We start from the raw sequence: 13,990 nt of genomic DNA, 5'->3' as shown, positions 1-13,990 counted from the left end.
GAGGCCGAAGGACAACCTTGTCCGGATGAACAGACAGAAAAGGAGGCTTTGAAGATAAAGCCTGGAGCCGAGGTGATGGCTACCAGAAAAGCAGTCTTAAGAGTCAGAAGACGAAGAGGGCAATTGTGAAGAGGCTCGAAGGGAGCGCACATCAAGAATGTCAAGACCAGATTCAAGTCCCACTGAGGCATTACAAAAGGGACCGGAGGGAACGTGTGTGTAATGCCTTTGAGAAAGCGTGTAACCACAGGGGACTTGAAAAGAGAAGGCTGATCAGGAAGCCGCAAGAAGGCGGAGATGGCAGCAAGATAACCTTTCAGGGTGCCCAGGGCAGAGCCCTGCTGGGCCAGAGAAAGAAAAAAGAGGAGAACCTCAGAAAGAGGGGCGGAAAGGGGATCCACAGCCTTTGCTGTGCACCATGCCACAAATTTGTTCCACCGGCAGGCGTATACCGACTTTGTGGAGGGACGCCTGGCTGCCAGAATGATATCACAGACTTCAGGAGGCAAGTCAAATGGCATCAACTGCCGCCGCTCAATCTCCACGCATGGAGGTGGAGGCTGGACAGGTTCGGGTGGAGGACCGTCCCCTGCTGCTGCGACAGAAGATCCTCCCGAAGGGGCAGACGAATCGGGGGATCGGTCAACATACTGAGTAGCTCGGGATACCAGTATCTTCGTGCCCAATCCGGAGCCACCAAGATGACTTGGGCCCGGTCGTGCCTGATCTTCTTCAGCACTCTGGGCAGAAGTGGTATAGGCGGAAAGGCGTACAACAGACCGCAACTCCACTCGTGACGAAAAGCGTTGCCGAGCGAGTGCTGCCTTGGAAATTCCAACGCGCAGAACTGCTGACATTGCGCGTTCTCTTCGGTGGCGAATAGATCTAACCAAGGCTCTCCCCACTGCTGAAAGAGACCTTGCGCCACTTCGGAGTTCAGACGCCATTCGTGATCCATCATGCACCGGCGGCTGAGTTCGTCTGCTCTGGCGTTCAGAGAGCCCGCCAGATGTTGAACCACCAGGGTGACGCCCTGGTGTTTTAGCTATGTCCAGAGGCGCAGAGCCTCCTGACAAAGGGTCCACGACCCCACCCCGCCCTGTTTGTTGCAATACCACATGGCGGTGGTGTTGTCCGTGAACACCTGCACGACACTTCCCCTGACAGAGGGAAGGAAGGCTTTCAGTGCAAGCCGGATCGCTCTCAACTCCAACAGGTTGATGTGGAGACGAGACTCCGCCGGAGACCAGAGGCCTCTGATCTCCGCCTCTCCCATATGGCCACCCCATCCCAGGAGGGACGCATCCGTCACTACGACATGCTCCGGTTGGGGAAGGGAGAGGCTCTTGCCCTTGACCCACTCGCGGTCCGTGAGCCACCACTGCAACTGTTGTGCAGTGCCCTCCGAGATCAAGACATGGTCGGACAGGTTGCCGTGATGCTGGGCCCACTGAAACTTCAGGTCCCACTGCAGAGCCCGCATGCGCCGCCTGGCGTGATGCACTAGTAGGATGCAGGAGGCCATCAGCCCCAGAAGCCGCAACACTAGCCTGACCGAAACCCGGGATAGAGGCCGAAAGATGGGAATCAGGGCCTGTATATCCCGGACCCGCTGTTCCGGTGGATGGACCCGGAACTGCGCCGAATCGAGAACCGCTCCGATGAAGAGGAGCTTCTGAGAGGGACTCAGGTGTGACTTCGGCACGTTGATGGAAAACCCCAGCAAATGCAGGAGATCCGCTGTAGTCTGGAGGTGGGAGACGACTGCCTGGGGCGAGCCCGCCTTCAACAACCAGTCGTCGAGATAGGGGAAGACTGGAACCCCTGATCTGCGCAGATGAGCTGCGACCACCGCCATCACTTTCGTGAACACCCGAGGGGCACTGGTGAGGCCGAAGGGGAGCACGGTAAACTGAAAGTGCTCTTGGCCCACCGTGAACCGCAGGTAACGTCGGTGGGCCGGCAGGACGGGGATATGGAAATATGCGTCCTGCAAGTCCAACGCTACCATCCAGTCTCCAGGGTCTAGGGCAGCTAAAACCTGAGCCAACGTTAGCATCTTGAACCTTTCCTTTCGGAGGAAGGCATTGACATTCCGGAGGTCCAAGATAGGGCGTAGGCCCCCCTTGCCCTTCTTGGGAACCAGAAAGTAGTGGGAATAACAACCACGACCTACTTCTGGACTCGGAACGCGCTCGACGGCCCCCTTGGCCAAGAGAGCCGAAACTTCCTCGCGGAGAAGATTCAAATGATCCCCCGAGATACGGTGGTGCTGCGGTGGCATGGCTGGAGGGGTCGTCTCGAAGGGGAGGGAGTAGCCCCTTCGGACGATTTGCAGCACCCACCTGTCCGATGTTATGGACCGCCAGTGGAGCAGGTGATGGCGAACTCTGCCGCCCACTGGCGTGGTATGGGCCTGAAAGCTCGGACTAGGAGGGCTTTGAGGCGGATGCTGCCGGGGTGGAGGTGGGCTGACCACGTCGTCCTCCATTTCCGCCACGGCGGAAACCACGTCCGCGCGCAGGTTGGTTCTGCGGCTGGTGGCTTTGCGGACGCGAGGAGGCGCCCCTTCCTTGGCCACGAAAGGGGCGAAAAGCGGAGGTGTGCGCCCGCGGAGCCGAGAGGCCCAAGGACTTGGCCGTAGCCCGGGAGTCCTTGAAGCGGTTCAGCGCACTGTCCGCCTTCTCACCAAACAGGCGAGTGCCATCAAAGGGCATGTCCATGAGGGTGGACTAGACATCCCCGGAAAATGACGTGGACCGCATCCAGGCGTGGCGGCGGAGCGCCACCGTGGTGGAAATCGCCCGACCCAGCGAGTCCGTGGTGTCAAGCCCACAGCGTATGGCGTGCCGTGCTGCATCCCTCCCATCGGCCAAAGCCTGGGTAAGGCGTGTCCGGGCCTCCTCCGGACACAGGGGCAGCACGTCCTCCACCGTATCCCACAGAGAATGGGAATAACGGTCCAAGAGACAGGCGGTGTTCAAAGACCGCAGGCCCAAACTAAGGGACGAGAACAGTTTCTTGCCAAACTGCTCTAGTCTCTTGGAATCCCGGTCCGGCGGAGCGGTCGGGAAGGAGGATTGGGAGGTAGAGGCCTGGATAACCAGACTCTCGGGGGTGGGGTGTTGGGACAGGAAACTGGGGTCGCCCGGAGCAGGGCGGTGGCGCCTGGCGACGTTCCTATCCACAGGAGGAACTGTGGAGGGCTTGGACCAGGTGCCCTGCAGAACGTCAGTGAGGGCCTCATTGAACGGCAGCAGAGGCTCAGTGGAGCTTGCTGCGGATTGAAGCACCTCAGTGAGGATGTTAGTCCTCACAGCCACGGCAGGCAGCTCGAGCCCAAGGGCTGTGGCTGCCTTGCGCAGCACCACAGAAAATGCTGCACCCTCCTCCGAAGCCACAGTCGGAGGAGAAGTGAATCCAGTGTCTGGCAAGGTGTCCAGCCCACTGGCCTCCCCCAGTTCATCTGCCCAGTCCTGTGAAAGCTGTGACTGAACAGCCATAGGGTCCTCGAACCCCTCCCAGTCGCCCCCGTCTTCCGATTCCTGATAGACAGGAGGAATGATCGGAGCCGGACTGTAGAGATGATAGGTCTCAAGCGGTGCCGGCCGCGGCGTCGGTCGACGCCGTTGGGTCCGGAATAGGGCTAAACTGGGGTTGGACGCCGTCCGGAGTCGGCGCCGAAGGCGTCGGCGTCGGTGGTTCATTCGTCGGCGCCGGTGGAGGAGTGATTAGGTTAACCGGCGTCGACGGGGGCCCAGGCATGGGCCCCGCGGGGACCTGCGGCGTCGAGACCGGAGTCGTCGACGGCGCCGGGGCCGGAGCCGCCGGCAGGCAAGGTCGCCCAGTCGAGCCCGCGGAGCCCGAAGGCGCGCCAGCGGGCGTCGACGGCGGGGCCAGTCTCCTCATGGCCGAGAGGTAGGCACTGATCTCCGCCGACGTCGCGTTAGTCCCAGGGACCGGAGGGTGTGGGGACGAACGCGGCGCCTGCGGCTCCGCTGGAGCCGCGGGGGTGGAACCACCCTGACCCTCGGCCGAGTCGCGCGACCGGCGAGGGGAGTCCGAAGAGCGATGTCGCCTCTTGGACTTCTTAGAATGTTTGGACTTACCTGACGACTTGGAGCCGGACGATCGGTGGTGGCGTCGGCTAGGGCTCCGCGAGCGATCCTTGGACCTCCTCCTGGACCGGGATCGCGCACGACGCGGAGCCGAGTGGCGAAGCTCGAGAAGCTTGCGGGACCGCTCCCGCCTAGCCTTCGAAGTCAGGGCCTGGCAATCGGAGCACGACTCCGCGTCGTGGTCGGGGCCTAAACAGTAAAGGCACCGGCGGTGGTGATCGGTCACCGACATCAGTCGATGGCAATCCTCGCAAGCCTTGAACCCAGGCATCCTACCGGCACCAGATGTCGACAGACAAGGATCAAAAAATGATCAAAAAGATTTAGTCAAAAAAGACTAAAAGGGGTAGCTCTCCCGGATCTGCGCTTACTGGCGCAGAAAAAAGAAGAACTGACGTCAGCGCGCGAGGGCGGCGTCTAAGTACTCCGACGACGTCATCCCGGCGCACGATGCCGACGACGGACGCGGAGCCGCAGACGACGCCTAGCGACGCGCAAGGGGTATTGCTGACGAAAAATCTTCCGGATCCAGTCTGACGCCTGGTGAGGTGAGGAATCTAACTAACGTGTTTCTTTCAGATTTTTGAAATAGCTAAATATTATTTAAAAATCATTACAGTTATTAAGTCGACTTTCATCACTTGATTCTGAATACTGACCCAGAGCTGGATCTAGGAGCCAGACCTGGAATTCCAAAAGTAATCTGAAATACAATTTATTACAAATAACCTGAATTTACCATTGAGCTCAATGCATTGTTATGTTTAGGAAATAGGATTGTTTATTGCAACCAACTGTAACTGTTTACAAAAATTTATTGCTTAAGACAAAAGTATTTATATTCAACCTCTCATTCTGAGAAAGTATATTTTTATCCCCTTTGTGGTTCTAAAAATAAAACAAGCATATATTTTATATATGTAAACCACTGGCCTAGAGTTCAGTTATTGAGTGTGTGAAACCATTTGCTGACTGAGTGTGTACAATAAATGCTTTACACTGTCCTCTGGTACTGCCTTACTGCTCGACCAAGCTACCACTTGAGAGTAAGGTCATACCTAACTTTGACCTCTATCAGCCTCTGGGGGACTGTGGACTCTGTACACCCTGTACCTATTAGGGAACAGTATATACAGAGCCACTTTCTCACACCAGGTACCCAGGGCCTTGTGACCAGGTAAGGCCTCTAAGGGCTGCAGCACTCATTGTGCCGCCCTTAGAGGCCCTGTACCCTTACACACACACACACTGCCTTTGCAGGCTGAGTGTTTGGGTACAAGACAAAACAGAGTCGACATGGCACACATCCCTGTGTGACATGCCCACCACCTACACTGCCATGGCATACAGCAGCCACCCCTCTAACTGGGTGCCCTATGCCAATGGTGTGGGCACAGGAGCAGGAGCCCTGTGCCCCTACAGTACCCAGGTCAATTCCTGGGCACTGTAAGTGCAGTGCTGCCATTTAAGAGTATATGGTGCTGGGAGCTCCTCAAACACGAACTCCACAGCACCATAATGGCAACACTGAAGACTGATAAGTTTGGTATCAAACTTCTCAGCACATTTTTTTATTTTTTATTTTTATTAAAGTTTTATTAAAGTTAACACAAAGTTACATACTGCAACCAACAAAACAAGCCAGTAGTGTTACAGCCTCTTTACAATTGTGGTACATGCCAGAACAGCCATGCGTGTACATCCTTATCTGTGGGGTTTCCTGTCATCATGACAGTCACACACATATTATACTCCTCCGTTCATGTTCGGGCCAGACCGACTGATGCGTCTACCTATTGACATGTCCAATCATGACTGGGACCTTCAGATTCAACCGGGGTGGCGACACAAAAAGTAACCGCCCATGCTCTCTCCCGGCAACCATTAAGCAACCATACTACCCACTTCCTCCCCCACTTCGACGGAGCACATATCTTACCCTCCCATCCTCATTCATCCAGTGCAGCCCTCTCACCCTCCATCCCTCGTCGCTCTTGAGCCCATTGCACAAATGGTTCTCAGATGTCCCGCGGGCGGGAGGCCGGCGGCATCAATTTCCAAAATGTGTTCAACTGCACATGGCCATAAGTCACGTCCGCCAGCCATCCCTTCACCGAGGGCACCCGGTTCCTACCCCAATGTAGTGCCACCTGCCTTTTAGCAAATAGGAGGAGTAAAGCATGGAGTTTACGTGTTTTAGGTGGAGTGTTCTTTACATAGCCCAGTATCCCCAGCTCCGGGGATGGGGCATCAGTTCGCCCTAGGGACCTGGGACCAAAATTCCACAAGACTGGGGCAGGACCACGCCATATGAAAGAAAGAGGCAGGTTCACCCCCGCATCTCCAACACCCGGCATCCTCCCTGATGCCCATCCTATGTAGACTGATCGGTGTTCTATAGAGTCTATGCAAATACTTAAAATGTATACGCCGCAGTTTATAATTCGGAGAGAGCTCCGCCAACTGTCCACAACAAAAGGTCCACTGTTCTTCCGACAGTGGAGAGCCGAGCTCCCCATTCCAGTACTGAAGGGACTGAGGCCGGACCACCGGTGCCACACTCTGCATCGATTTATAAAGTCTAGTGACCAATATCCGGGGAGATGGGGAACCCACCAAGCACTCCAGCGCCAGGAGGACCGGGGGGCCACCGGGAATCTCTCACTCAACGCTCGGCAGGCCTCCCGCAGCCTGTGGTATAAACATAATTCAGAAAAATGCACCGCCTGCCCCTCCGCCGCCGGCGGCTGCATAAAGCTACCGTCTGGAAATAGGTCTGCGAATGTATGGAGGTGCATCTTCCGCTGCAGGGGCGGGCTAATTCCGTTCCCGATGCAGGGCAATAGCGGGTTACGCGCCAGGGACAGCGACGGTGCATACAAAAGCGGCAGCCCCGTCCTGCGTCTCAGTTCCTCCCAGACCCAGTGCAGCATCTCAGCAGTGTCGACATCCCCCCCCGGGGGCAGCGTGCCTTCACACAAATGGCTACTCTTAGCGGAACTGGCGCCACAATGTCCCGCTCTACCGCCACATGCGGTTGGAAGGGCGTCGGATGCACCCAGAAGTGCAGATACTGGGCCTGTGCACACAGGGCTTATAAGCGCATGTCTGGCGCCCCCAACCCCCCTTGTTTTAACGGCAAGGTCAGCACATCCCAGGACGCTCGTACCTGACCGCTAGCCCACACCAGCGTGAGCAGATGCGACTGCAGCGTTGCAAAAAATTGTGATATCAGAGGAACCGGTATATTCGCAAATAAATATAAAAATTTAGGCAGAATAACCATTTTAACTAGGGCAATCCTGCCCGTTAAGAGACATAGGTAATATCGTCCATATCTTAATCTTCTCCTCCAGCCACATAACAGCCCTCCCGTAGTTCAGATTCCAAATTTCCTGGGGTACGCTACTCAACCAGATTCCTAGATACTTAACAGCGTCTATTTCCCACCTTAAGGGGTATTCTGATATTATCCTCGGGGTGCTCTCAGTCAACGGAAAGATCACCGATTTAGACCAATTCACAGATATTCCAGCCAGACCCTCAAAACGGATGAATTCGCGTATGAATATGTCCAGATTTTCTTCTGGTTTTGTGAGATAAAGTGTCACATCATCTGCGTATAATGATATCAGCAGACTTCGGGAGCTGAGCCCTATTCCTCGCGCCGTGTGGTGCTGCCTAATGCGAGCTGCTAGCGGTTCCATCGCAATTGCGAACAATAGCGGGGATAGTGGATATCCTTGACGTGTCCGAAACCATACCATTTACCCTTACCCTGGCGCTTGGCATAGTATATAACAAGCGGATCTTTTTAATTAATAGCTGGCTAAAGCCTATGCGACTCAGGATTGCAAATAAATGCGGCCATTCAAGAGTGTCAAAGGCTTTGGTAGCATCCAAGAACACCACCGCAGCATGCACGTCCGGATGTAAATAATGCAGGATAGAAAAAATCGTGTGGAGATTGTGGGAGGTGGACCGCCCCGGAATAAACCCTGACTGATCCGGAAGGGCTATCAGGGGTAGCATCGGTTGTATTCTATTGGCGAGCAGCTTGGCAAGTATTTTCACATCTACATTTATTAAAGAGAGAGGCCTGTATGAGTCCATCTCCTCCATTGGTTTGTCTGGTTTAAGCAGGGTAATAATCAATGCTTCGCGCATAGTTACAGGAAGTATCCCAACCTCCAAAGCCTCCTCATACACTGCCAGTAGACGGGGAGCTAGTTCCTCAGCCTACGCCTTATAGAAGGCAGTAGTCAGGGCATCCGGGCCAGGGGCTTTATTGAGGGGTAAGCTCTTGATCACTTGGGCCACATCTTCCGCAGTTATCGGGAGATCCATATTATTTCCTATGTGTGCTATTAAACCAGACAAGCGCTATGGAGTCTAAGAATGAGTCCATCCCTTCCGGGCACTCCCTCTGAGTGGCTGTGTACAGACCAGAGTAGAAGCCCGAGAAGGCATTCAGGATGCCCTCTTGCCCTCCGATTGTGGCCCCGGGTTTCAAGCGTAGCTCATGTACATATGTCGCGGACCTGGGCGGTCTTATCATATTTGCCATTGTGCGACCCGGTCTATCCCCTTCCCCATACCTCCTGGCCTCGGCGTATTTGCCTAGGAACATAACTTCACGTTGTGCCTCTGCAGCATACTCTAAAAGCTTATTTTTAAGTAGACCCAAGATGTCAGGAGTGCTAGTTTCGTAAAAGCTTTTTTCCTGATCTTTTATGCTCGCTTCCAAAGAGGCAAGTGTGCCTCATATCACTTTCAACACCCCGGCCTGTCGGTCAATGCATTGGCCCCGTATAACCACCTTGAATGCTTCCCACAGGGCGGACTCAGTGTCCGCTGAACCCGTGTTCAGTGCAAAGTATTCGGTAATGTCCCCCCTAATCTCTTCCTTAAATGCCTCGTCTAGCAAAGCGTGCGGCGGGAGGAGCCAAGAGAAACCGCGCGGGGGCAGACCGGGCATCGACAGTCGCAACAGACAGGGCGCATGGTCAGAGCGAGCACGGCATGTGCTCAACCTCCGCCGCCCACAGAGCAGCATCACAAGAGAGTAGTCAATAGTCCAGGCGGGACCAAGCGCAGCGGTGATCAGTGATACAGGTACCCTCTCGCAGCTCTCCATGCCTGACCCTCCACACATCCACCAGCCCCTCCGCCGCAATAATCACCCCCAGAGCCGCGCCCGCCAGTGGGTGCAAGCAGCGGGCAGCACCCTGTCTATCAAGAGTATCATCTAAAACTGCATTAAAGTCGCCACCCCAGAGAATGGTACTACACCCAGCCACCCTCACTCTCGCCCAGATGCCATGAAAGAACTCAGGGGAGTCCACATCCGGGCCGTAAACAGCCACGATGGTCACCAATATGCCACATAAAAGCCCCCGGACTAATATATATCGTCCCTCAGGATCACTTTGTGTCAGCTCTTCCTTCCAATCCAGCCCTCGCTTAACCAAAACAGCCACACCTCGAGCGTAAGTTGAGTACTTGGCTGAGTATACATGTCCCCACCTGGCATGGCGAAGCCAGGGAGACGAGGAGGCACCCAGATGCGTTTCCTGAAGTAGGCATATATCTATATTGTGGAGTGTACTAATCTAGCCTTTCTACAGTCGTTCAGGCCTCGCACGTTCCATGTTAAACAGTTTAAAGCATTAGTTGACTTGTGTGACATGTCTAACAGAACGGTATACCAATTAGCCCCCGCATTGCCTATGTACGATTGCGACCACATAGCAGATTGCATGAATACTGGCAATAATTACCAAACCATAACACCCCATTGCCCACCTGCCACCCACTCCAACCCCCCAAAGAGGTTGTGAATCATCCATCCCAAAACCAATAACATCCAACAAGTTCGGGAACCTTCCCATGGGGTCATGCCTATGCCAGCGTCTACCCCGTATAGAACAGGGTGGCCAGAAGATCTGCAGACAGCAGGGCCCGCCTAAGACCGCATTAACAAAGGTAGATACATGGCATCGCATCAAGGCATTATGCGAAAGGGAGCATATAATCGCAAATGATCGGCACAGGTCTATCAAGCGGCAAGGGCAGCCGAGGTACTGCACATTAATACGATACCCATATCAGTCATTGTCACTCAAATTTTCGTCTGCCGCCGCTGCACCCTCAGTCGGTCTTTTGGGCCTCCTTCCACCCACGTGTTTGGCAAATTTCATCGCTGACTTGGCATCCGTGAAGAAGTGTGTGGTACCCTCAAATGCCATCTTTAGTTTCGCCGGGTACAGCAATGATTATGGGACCTTTGCTTGAAGGAGGAGTCTCTTAGCTGGTAGGAACTCCCTCCTTGCCGCCTGTACAGCTGGGGTGAAGTCCGGATAGAAATAAACGGTGTTTCCCTGGTGCGTGATCTTGCCCCTCTCTCTAGCGAGCCGGACGATAACGTCTCTATCCTGGTAGTTGAGAAGCTTGGCAATGATGGGCCTCTGAGGCGCCCCGACCGGCGGTCTCTGGCCCAACGATCTATGCGCCCTTTCCACCACAAAGACTGCGGAGAGATGCGGGTCAAATAGTTCATGAAGCAACTCCGTAATGTAGGTCTCCATTTTGGATATAGCGGTCGTCTCCGGGATCGCCGTAACACGGAGGTTGCTGCGCCGCGATCTGGCTTCTAAGTCATCATTCTTTGCTCTGATGACTCCTAGCAGTTTGTCCATATGCAGGAGTTGCTCCTTAGCCTCAATCTGAAACTCATAGAAGTCCGTGGCGCGATTTTCCAGCGAGTCTAGACACGACTCATGCGTGGAAACCTGTGACTTGACCGATTCAAGTTGCGATGTGAGGGTATCTAGCTTAGTGTCAATGCTACGGAGACTGGATCTCATCTCTAGCATAAGGGTCCTTAGATCTTCACCTTGATCCTCCGCAGCATGCTCATGCCTGCTCTCCGCCTGCGCCTCGGACTCCGCCTGTCGTGACGCGCGCTTATTGTCGAAGGTAAGTTTCGGTTACTTTGTGTCGTGTTTCCCCATCTTAGCTGCTACAGAATCTTCCCCGGAGCCACGAGACGAAGAGCAGCCGTCCTCTCCTGAAGAGCAAACCCTCCTATACTTCGCAAATCAGCCGCTATGGTTTACCAGACGGATCCAGTGCACAAAGAGGGCAAGATAGTATTCCAGTTGCACGTTGGGAAGGGGCTAGCAGCCTCCTCGCAGATACAGGCGCTCCACATGCATCACACCGCGTCGGCCCCACTCTCCAGGCAACCCGGTGAAGGTCACCAAGCAGCACAGCCTTCCGCGACCAGGGGAGGATCCGCGGGCAGCAACCACCTCAGCTAAACGCTAGACGCGAGCCCACGCCTTCTCAACGTCGGTGTCACCAGTAGCCCAACGCCAGAGGCCAGGCGAGCAGACTGGTCCCCTCTCACTCCCCGACAGCGCCACGAGCGCACACCGCACCCAACAACACGGCTCAGTGCCGCTACAGCCCGCTACAGGCTCGCGCTTATCGGCGTCGACGTAATTTCGCCTCAGGCATGGCCTCACAATCCCTCCATCGGCCACCGCCGCGCCGCCTTATCGTACTCGCACCTTGGATTCCCCCCGCTGTGTCTAATCGCTCAAAATTGCCTGCATAGACCTGCGTGGGCTCCACATCGCTGCCGGTGCATCAGCTCACACGATCCGAGTCCACGTCAGGGCCGCACCTCCGCCCCAGCTGCTCCTCGGTCAGAGATCGCCCGCACGGTCCAGGAGCGTAGCTCTCTCCTCACAGCCTCACCTGGGCTCCGATCGGCGCTCCCGCCGTTCCCGGCGGTCGTCCCAACAGGTCTGCGGGGCAGCGGCAGTCCCGGCAACTATGTGCAGCGAGTTCCGATTAAATCTCCAGCCAAGCCCACAACAAGCTTCGGGCGAAGGAGGCCCCCCTCAAGCAATTGGGCCCTCGGCCGCGTGGGCGCCCCGGTCTCAATTTTCATAGCGCCGCTCCCGGGTCATGACGGCGTCAGGTCCTCACCCCGCCCAAGGATCCAGCGAGCCGTTTCTCTACTTCCCGATGTCCCGTTTTACCAGGATTATACCATGTTGCTCAGCGCCTTACACGCTATCTCCACGGCGGGTCCGGGCGGGCTCAGTCAGTCCAAAGGTGCAGGATTTTTACCAGGATCTGATTCCGGCCGGCGGAGCTCGCTTAGATGGCGGCCATTCCGCTGCTCAGCAAGCCACGCCCAAACTTCTCAGCACATTAAACCCACACTGATGCCAGTGTGGGATTTAATGTACCAAGCACCCCAGAGGGCATCTTAGAGATGCCCCCTGAAACCTAACCTACAATCCACGTCTGTTCTGAGGCTGCCACACAGCAGACATGTTGCTGGATCCCTGGGTAGGAGAGCCCCTGCTCTCCTGGGTCGGCAACAATGCACATCCTGAGCGAGGTGCTAAAACTCCTCCCCCAGGATGGGCAGGGGGAAGCTTCAAAGGCCTGCCGCCTGTGTGAGCTTCCCCAGGCCACTGCAACCCCCCACTCTGGCGGGAAGCTTGGCTGGAAACCCCAAATGCCAGGGGATGTGCCAGCCTGCCAACCCCACCACTCAGGTGGGGGAGGCGAGGTGAAGCACATCTCCGGGCTCTCGCCATCTTGAAGATGGGAAGCCCTGCCCAATCAGGACTAGGCTACTGCCACCCTCCCACAGGAGAGAGGCAGGATAGGGGGTGTACCCACCCCAGAACAGGGACCCAATTGGTCCCTGCCCTTCACCTACCTGTAACGCCCCATAATCTAGTATTTAGGGGCACCCTGAACCTTCCGTCCCCAGATTCCAGATTCCGAAATCCGAAGAAGAGCTAGAAGAAAGAAGACCTGCCCTGCAGCTGCTAAGAAGAGGAAGACACCAACTGCTTTGGCCCCAGTCCTACCAGCCTATCGACCCTCAAACCTGCTCCAACCCGGCATCTCTTGTGGCCAGCAAATTCACAAACCCCGGAGGACCTGGCTACCTTTTGACTCTCAACCCCTGGGACTCCCATGAGAAGAGGCTCTACTCAAAATCTACTTCTAATCCCTGGCAGCAGCCCGGAACCACGAACCCTTCACACTCTGCACCCGCCAAGCCTGGCCTGTGCCGGAGTGAACAAAGACTACGAGGACGACCCCACGGCGACTGTGACCTCGAGTCCGGCACCCAAGGACCTCCCTCGACACTCCTGAAGAAGCCTGCAGCCTCAGAACCAGGTGCACCCCCAACCGCGATCAACAGAGGGTAAGATTTCCCGACACCAAAAGGCACCCCTGCACCCAGCGGCCCCCTGTGCCCAATCCCGGGGTACCTACCTATCCTCCAACTACCCAACTTACCTCTCGAAGTGGTGGTGGCGCCTGAAGAATCCTCGTCCCCGAGCTTGCAGTCTTTTTCTAAACCGGAGATTTCCCATTGAAGTCAATTGAGCGACCGAAGGCTCAAAAGCACCCTGCACCCAGCCGCCCTGGCAGTGCAACCTCTACACCTATCTACTTCCCCATTTGCCCTGAGCAAGTGACCAGGAGCCCAGCTCCCACAGCCGCGTGGCCTGCTAGTCAGCAGCCACCAACCAAGGTCCCCCTACCTCTCATAGGATAACATTGGGCCTAACTCTCTGCACCCGGCTGCCCTTGTGCCGCTGAGGGTGAATCAACTGTACCTACCTGACCCTGGGCGACCCCTGAGTCTATGCCCAGAACCTTAACTCTGCCAGTCGAGTACTTACCTTTAAACCGATAAATCGATTTTCTCCATAGGGTAACATTGACTGGCTTTTCCTGAAATTTCTTCTAAGTGTGGACTTTTCAAAACTTAAAATATTCACCAAAAATCAGCCAAGTAACGAAAATACTCACCTGCTCTTAGGTGA

The 13,990-nt window shown here is 55.5% G+C and overlaps 1 protein-coding gene across 1 annotated transcript in view; it reads right to left on the bottom strand.

Moving 5' to 3' along the window:
- KDM3B (lysine demethylase 3B) overlaps nucleotides 1-13,990 on the bottom strand; it is an 867,558-nt gene that overhangs the window by 156,728 nt on the left and 696,840 nt on the right. The window lies entirely within an intron of this gene.

The sequence above is a fragment of the Triturus cristatus genome, chromosome 7, assembly GCF_964204655.1.
Source record: "Triturus cristatus chromosome 7, aTriCri1.1, whole genome shotgun sequence".
In the NCBI taxonomy this organism is placed as follows: domain Eukaryota; kingdom Metazoa; phylum Chordata; class Amphibia; order Caudata; family Salamandridae; genus Triturus; species Triturus cristatus.
This window is presented reverse-complemented; position numbering and strand designations above follow the sequence as displayed.